The following is a 7,128-nucleotide window of genomic DNA, read 5'->3' on the forward strand; positions in this document are numbered from 1 at the left end:
TTCCAAAGAGTAAGCATTGTTTAATTTCATGGCTGAAATCACCATCTGCAGTGATTTTGGAGCCAAAAAAAAATAAATTCTCTCACTGTTTCCACTGTTTCCCCATCTATTTACCATGAAGTGATGGGACCAGATGCTATGATCTTAGTTTTCTGAATGTTGAGCTTTAAGCCAACTTTTTCACTCTCCTCTTTCACTTTCATCAAGAGGCCCTTTAGTCCCTCTTCACTTTCTGCCATAAGGGTGGTGTCATCTGCATATCTGAGGTTATTGATATTTCTGCCAGCAATCTTGATTCCAGCTTGTGCTTCTTCCAGCCCAGTGTTTCTCAGGATGTACTCTGCATATAAGTTAAATAAGCAGGGTGACAATATACATCCTTGACATACTCCTTTTCCTATTTGGAACCAGTCTGTTTTTCCATATCCTCAGATTGATTAAAATAGCTGAAATTCAAACTCATGAAGATCCTGAATCAACAACATCCAAGGGTCTGCAGCAAGACTGAGGCTGTACAGTGAAGGAGTTAAAAGCAGGGACTCAGGGAAGAGAATGCCTGGGTTCAAACCCTTCTTTTGTCACTTATCAACCTGTGTGACATTTGAGAAGGTTACCCTCTCTATACTAAAGTACTGCATGGTCAGGCCATTCAAGATGGCTCTTGTCTTGTTCTCTGTACATCTCTGCTCAGTTAACCCCTGGCTCACTCACATGATTAACCAACCCTTAATTAGTAACTGATTATGTGCTTGCCCCCTGCCAGAGACACTGGTTTCTCTGGTAAGTGATGAGTCAACCTGACATCAGTTCCACCTGTAGATGATAGCCTCCTCCTCCCCCAGGTAGCAAAGATTGTTGCCATGTTCTGCCTGCCGCATGCCATATGTGGTAGGGTGTCACTCCCAGACCTTTTCCTTCACACTTGTAAGATTCCCTATCCAATAAGTTGTTGATGTCTGTTGCTGTCTCCGGGCTCTTTCTTTGGTCTCACAGCTCTGCTATTACAAGGCTGGCAGGACACCCAACAGGTATGCTAATCTGTAAAATGGAGATATTAATAGTACCGACATCTGTGGAGTGGGTATAATAATATAATTTACCTCAGAAGATCGCTCACCTTCAAAAGGTTGAAAATAGTAGGACCTCCCTCAAAGGGTTACACTGAAGACTAGGAGTTAATACATACACAATACCTAGGAGACTGGCCTATGGTAAACATTAAGTAAACATTCATTCTGATTGCTATTATTATGAAATAATAAAAAATGAGATTGACACAGGAGCAGTTCAGACATAAGCATATGGCTAGGAAAACCAGGTAATTGACATGGTAATGGGGGAGTAGAGGGGACTTTGGACTCACCTTTATGGACCACTGAGTGTTTGGCATGTGCCTGGGTCAGGCAGACATGAAGTGCCATCAGCAAGGTGGACAGAATAATTTAGTTTTGTTTTTCTAAAAGTCCAAAGCATAGCTCCTGGCGAGATTTGACCTGCAATTTATTCAATGCTGAACCACATGGCTTAAAGATTAGCAGAGCTGAATGCCTTTGGCTGAGTCTGTCTCAATATCAAGACCTATTTACTTGTTCCAGAAATGAAGGTTTCATTTAAAGTGAGCCCTTCGAATTCCCACAGACCAAAGTGATATGGGCATGAAGGTTATATTCAGCAATTAATAGTTCTGTTATGTCACTGCCCTCTACGGCAAAACTCTATGGTACAAACTATAAATCTTCATCATCTCTAGTTTCTTTATTGGTTTTCTGTCTCATAGGTGTTGATATTACACACACACACACACACACACACACACACACACACACACACATAAAGGTAGTCTTACTTTTACCAATAATAAAATCATAGCTATTAACTATTCATAGCATTGTAAAAACATATATCCACATCAATGCTAGGACATGATTTTGTTTTCAACTGAAGCTATTGCCATTGAGTCTCAAGGACTTTTGCATGAGAAGAGAGGATATTTATAGCATTGTATTAATGTTTCTGCAATTTTAGTTGTTCCATATATTCAGCTTTTGGTTAATTTATCCCACATGACAATTATTGAGAGAAGTTGGAAGATATGTCTGCATCTACACTGCTGCCCTGCAAATAGATTCATCTTTTTAGATTCCATATAAGGAGCTCAAATCCGGTGCTCTGTGACTACCTAGACAGGTGTGATGTGGTGGGAGGTGGAAGGGAGGTCCAAAAGAGAGGATACATATGTATGCCTATGGCTGATTCATGTTGATATATAGCAGAAATTAGCACAATATTATAAAGCAATTATCCTCCAATTAAAAATGAATTAAAAAAAGAAGTTGGGAGATAGCATCATCAACTTTTAAAATACATGATTTAAATATTTTGTCCTAACTTGGAAATACATTTGAAGAACTTCTGTAATGTCTTGTTCTCTAGCTTTACAAATAGCAACTTTCAGAAATGTCAGTGATTAAATATGTACACAGCATTTTGCAAGCATTCTCAAAAATGTTTTCTAAATTAGTCTTATAGATAAAAGATGCCTTTCTCTTCATCAAATGTTTCAAAGTGGATTACTAATGCCATAAGTGGGAGGCAAGGAGCAGAGAACTGCTATATTTTTGGCCTAATTAATTCATTGTCAACTAATTAGTAGGGTTTTTTACTTAGTACATATCAGGTAAAGTTATTGTTATTTCTTTTTTGGTGAAAAATGAAAAGACAAACCAAGTGAGGGAATAACCTCGAGCTCTATATCATATTTATTATCCTCACTGGTGAAGTAAGTAAGTGAGTGTAGAGGTGTGAAATTCCAATTGAGAAAAACATGCTGCTTGAGCAGAAAGTGCTGACAGTGAGACTACAGTTTATAAAAATGTGACTGATGAAATTTAAAGATTATTTGTAAACAATGAAAACTAGATACATAATTTTGTCATCAACTGCATAGTTCACGGTTTCCACTAAACCAAAAAAGTACATATTTTAAAATGCAATTCAATTAGCAGCCACAACAATCTAAGTGATCAGTCATAGCAATAGGGAAGATAATGACAACTCAAGAGGAAATGAACACATTTTTACACCCTTATTTTGACTGCATACTGATGATGATATTCCTATAAACTTAAAAATCCACTAATTTAGGTTAGTTAGTAGTTTTATGTGTGATGTGAGAGTTTCCATATCCCTGATGGACTCATTGCTATTGTTGTTGTTATTTTAGTAGCTGTGTCTTGTCCAACTCTTGCAACCCCATGGATTGTAGCCTGCCAAGCTCATCTGTATGTGGGATTTCCCAGGCAAGAATACTGAAAGGGGTTACCATTTACTCCTCCAGTGGATCTTCCTGACCAAGGGATCAAATCCATGTCTCCTGAATTGTAGGCAGATCTTTTACCACTGAGCCACCAGGAAAGAGCATGGATACATTTAATAAAAATCTGAAAATTTTAAAACTCTGTCATAGTTTTAAAGTAATTTAAGAACAAAATGATTATTGTTAACAAAAATAAACAAACAAAAAGAAATAGGATTCAAAAGGCTTTGTGAGAAAAAAACAAAACAGCAAGTATGAGTAGGAAACTTTTAATGAGGCCAGTGGAAGACCAGATTGAGCTTCTCAGAGTGAGCATTAAAAACAAATATTTCAGATACCTCCAATTTCTGGTCCAGCATGTAAGGAGCTTGGAGGTTGTCAGTTCAATCATCACAACAAGAAAAAGGTCTGAACAATGTGAAAATCAAAAGCTCTCCTTAGATGTGTCAGAGATTTGAGGTCACATGGCAAACCACATCACTGTGCCCAAAATTGGAGAATCAGGAGGAGACAGAGAGTCATAATGTACCTGGGTATAAACCTAGGAGCAGAAGCCTTTGCGGAAAACAGTATGGGGGTAGGAAAACCTGAACTATAATTGACAAACTGTTGGAAGCTCAGGGTGGACAAGTTTGAGAGTTAAACAGGTCATGGAGGCCACATCTTAAAGGGGCCCCGTGCTTTTGTGAGTTTCACCTGCAAGAGCCCTACTAGGTTCTCACGGTGAACATCAGAGAAAAATCCCTTCTGCTTCAGCAGGGGGAAGGGAGAGAGGACATTACAGAAAAATGTCAAGAGTATTCTACTCATAAAAAGGGCCTTTCCTCAAGAGGAACTATATTACTAGAGCCTGTGGCAGAAAGTGAAGAACTAAAGAGCCTCTTGATGCAAGTGAAAGAGGAGAGTGAAAAACTTGGCTTAAAGTTCAACATTCAGAAAACTAAGATCATGGCATCTGGTCCCATCACTTCATGGGAAATAGATGGGGAAACAGTGGAAACAGTGTCAGACTTTATTTTTTGGGGCTCCAAAATCACTGCTGATGGTGAGTGCAGCCATGAAATTAAAAGACGCTTACTTCTTGGAAGGAAGGTTATGACCAACCTAGATAGCATATTTAAAAGCAGAGACGTTACTTTGCCAACAAAGGTTCATCTAGTCAAGGCTATGGTTTTTCCAGTGGTCATATACAAACGCGAGAGTTGGACAGTGAAGAAAGCTGAGCACTGCAGAATTGATGCTTTTGAACTGTGGTGTTGGAGAAGACTCTTGAGAGTCCCTTGGACTGCAAGGAGATCCAACCAGTCCATCCTAAAGGAGACCAGTCCTGGGTGTTGATTGGAAGGACTGATGTTGAAGCTGAAACTCCAATACTTTGGCCACCTCATGCAAAGAGTTGACTCATTGGAAAAGACCCTGATGCTGGGAAGGATTGGGGGCAGGAGGAGAAGGGGATGACAGAGGATGAGATGGTTGGATGGCATCACTAACTCTATGGACATGGGTTTGAGTAAACTCCGAGAGTTGGTGATGGACAGGGAGGCCTGGTGTGCTGCGATTCATGGGGTCGCAAAGAGTTGGACACGACTGAGCGACTGAACTGAACTGAACCTACCAAGGTTTTATTGGTATTTAACAGACCTGGAGGAATAGAAGAAGCTAACTCCAGCCCCCTCTAGCCGTTCTGTCTTACCTACAGAAGGGTGGAGAAAGAGAAATGAAAAGCAACTGTGAGGTAATAGCCCAGAGAAATCTAGCCCACTGACATGGACCTAATTACAGGACCATGAAATGTCCCCCAAAACACACCTTATCACCATGTCACTAAAGGCTTATATATCACAGGACTCAACAACAACAACAACCCAATTCACAAGTAGGCAAAAGATAAACATCTCACCGAAGAGGTAGGAAATACGCATGCGAAAACATGCTCAACATCATATATCATCAAAGAATTGCAAATTAAGGCAACAATGAGACACCATTGCACACCTATTAGAATGGCCACAGTCCAAAACACTAACAGTGTTAGTGTCAGCAGGAGTAAGTAAGTGAAAACCCTATACTTTCTGCCAAATTTCCTGTAAACCTAATTCTGGTCATAAAAAATAGTTTATTAAAATTATATAATAAATAAATTATCTAATGAATGCTGACAGAGTCATAGAGGAAAAAAAGCAATAGCTATCCTAGAATAAAAAGCACATGCACATAAATGTAAAGATGATAGATACAGATATAGCAATTAAAAAAAAGCTTGATTATCTTATTTTCCTATTTAAAAAATTCTAGCATAAATAATACTGGAACTCTTGCTTTTCCTGGTTAAATTTAGTTACAGTATTTTTGTTGTATTTTTAATCCACATCTGTTTTTAAAAGAAATCTACTTATTAGGGTCTTTGAATGCTTACTAATAAAAGTAATTGATTCATTTCTCTCTTGTTTCTAAATAGTCTGGGCTAGATTTCATATCTGCTCATTTTTATAGATATTTTGCCTCTATTTGAAACAAATCCTACTGCTATAATTTCTAGAGCCAGGATAATGTGTTTGCCTTATTCTTCTTAATGCCTTAAATAATGAAATTGTTTATGGCTCAGGCTATTAGTAATATCTGACAATGAGAAATGCAGTAAAATATGGTGTGGTTTAAAAGGTGCTAATCAAGCTATAAATGGCAACGGCAGACTCTGAAGTGCATGAGTCATTAGTAGTTCCAGTTGGTGTACTTTTTGGTCAGCCTTCAGTTGTGGAGTCATTCTAAACGAAGTATCTCCTCATCACTCTGGAATTACCTAGGTGTGGTTCTGCCCAGAGCAGAGGGAGGGGTTGATTGATCTCTGAGAGATTCTTCCCACCCTAGAGTCTCAGACGGTTAAAACATGCAATTGAAATAATCTTACTGGAATCCCTCTGCCCTTGATCCTCCTCTCCTAGCCGTGATTAAGTGATACCTTGACTCCTTTGCACTTTCCCAACCCCTCTCAAGTTGATGCCTGTCAGGATTCTGGATCCTCACTTAGTCTTCCTTTCACAATCATCCAAGTGTTGATTCAGCAGGATGGAGAACAGGTAAAAGAGGGTACACAGTTTGAACACACAAAATTTTAATTTCCAGCCAGTGAAACCATTTCTTTAAAATAATTCAAAAAGATTGAGACAAGGAAAGCTCTCAGCTTAGAATACACATTAAAGAAATAAATCTAATTACCATGTCCCATAGAGATGTCATACAGATAATATATATTACAGATAAATGTATATACCATACACATATATAGACCTGCTCTAATCTTGGACTTCAGTGCCATTTACAAAGTCTGGTGAATGAGAATAATGGCCTAGGATTCATGGTTGAAGCAAGCAAGCAAAACTGGCAGTGACTCGAGAAGGCAGTTGATGAGAAGAGGTTATGTTTTTTACAAACAGAAAATGCTATTTTTTATACATATATATATGTGTATATATATATATCTCCATAATTCTACCCCACTTGCTATGCACCTACCTGTTTTCAAGGCTGAATGACTAATCATTATGTCCATACTCACATATTGAATCGGTTTTCATAACACTCTTAAATAGCAATAGTCGTTACATAGTGTTATTAGCAATATTCTTACATCGTAGTATAATTATCCTTTAAGAATGGTTTTGATACTTGTTTTGATCTGTATTTACTGTCAGAGAAATTATGAGGAGTTGGGGGGAGAAGAAAGAGAGAACACATGGAGATTTTTGCTACCTCTTTTGTCCCCAAAGTGCAGTCCTGGTATAACCAGCCCTTTTAGTGTATTCCAGCATGCT

The sequence above is a fragment of the Giraffa tippelskirchi genome, chromosome 3 (assembly GCF_054371585.1).
Source record: "Giraffa tippelskirchi isolate mGirTip1 chromosome 3, T2T-mGirTip1v1.2.pri, whole genome shotgun sequence".
Classification (NCBI taxonomy): Eukaryota; Metazoa; Chordata; class Mammalia; order Artiodactyla; family Giraffidae; genus Giraffa; species Giraffa tippelskirchi.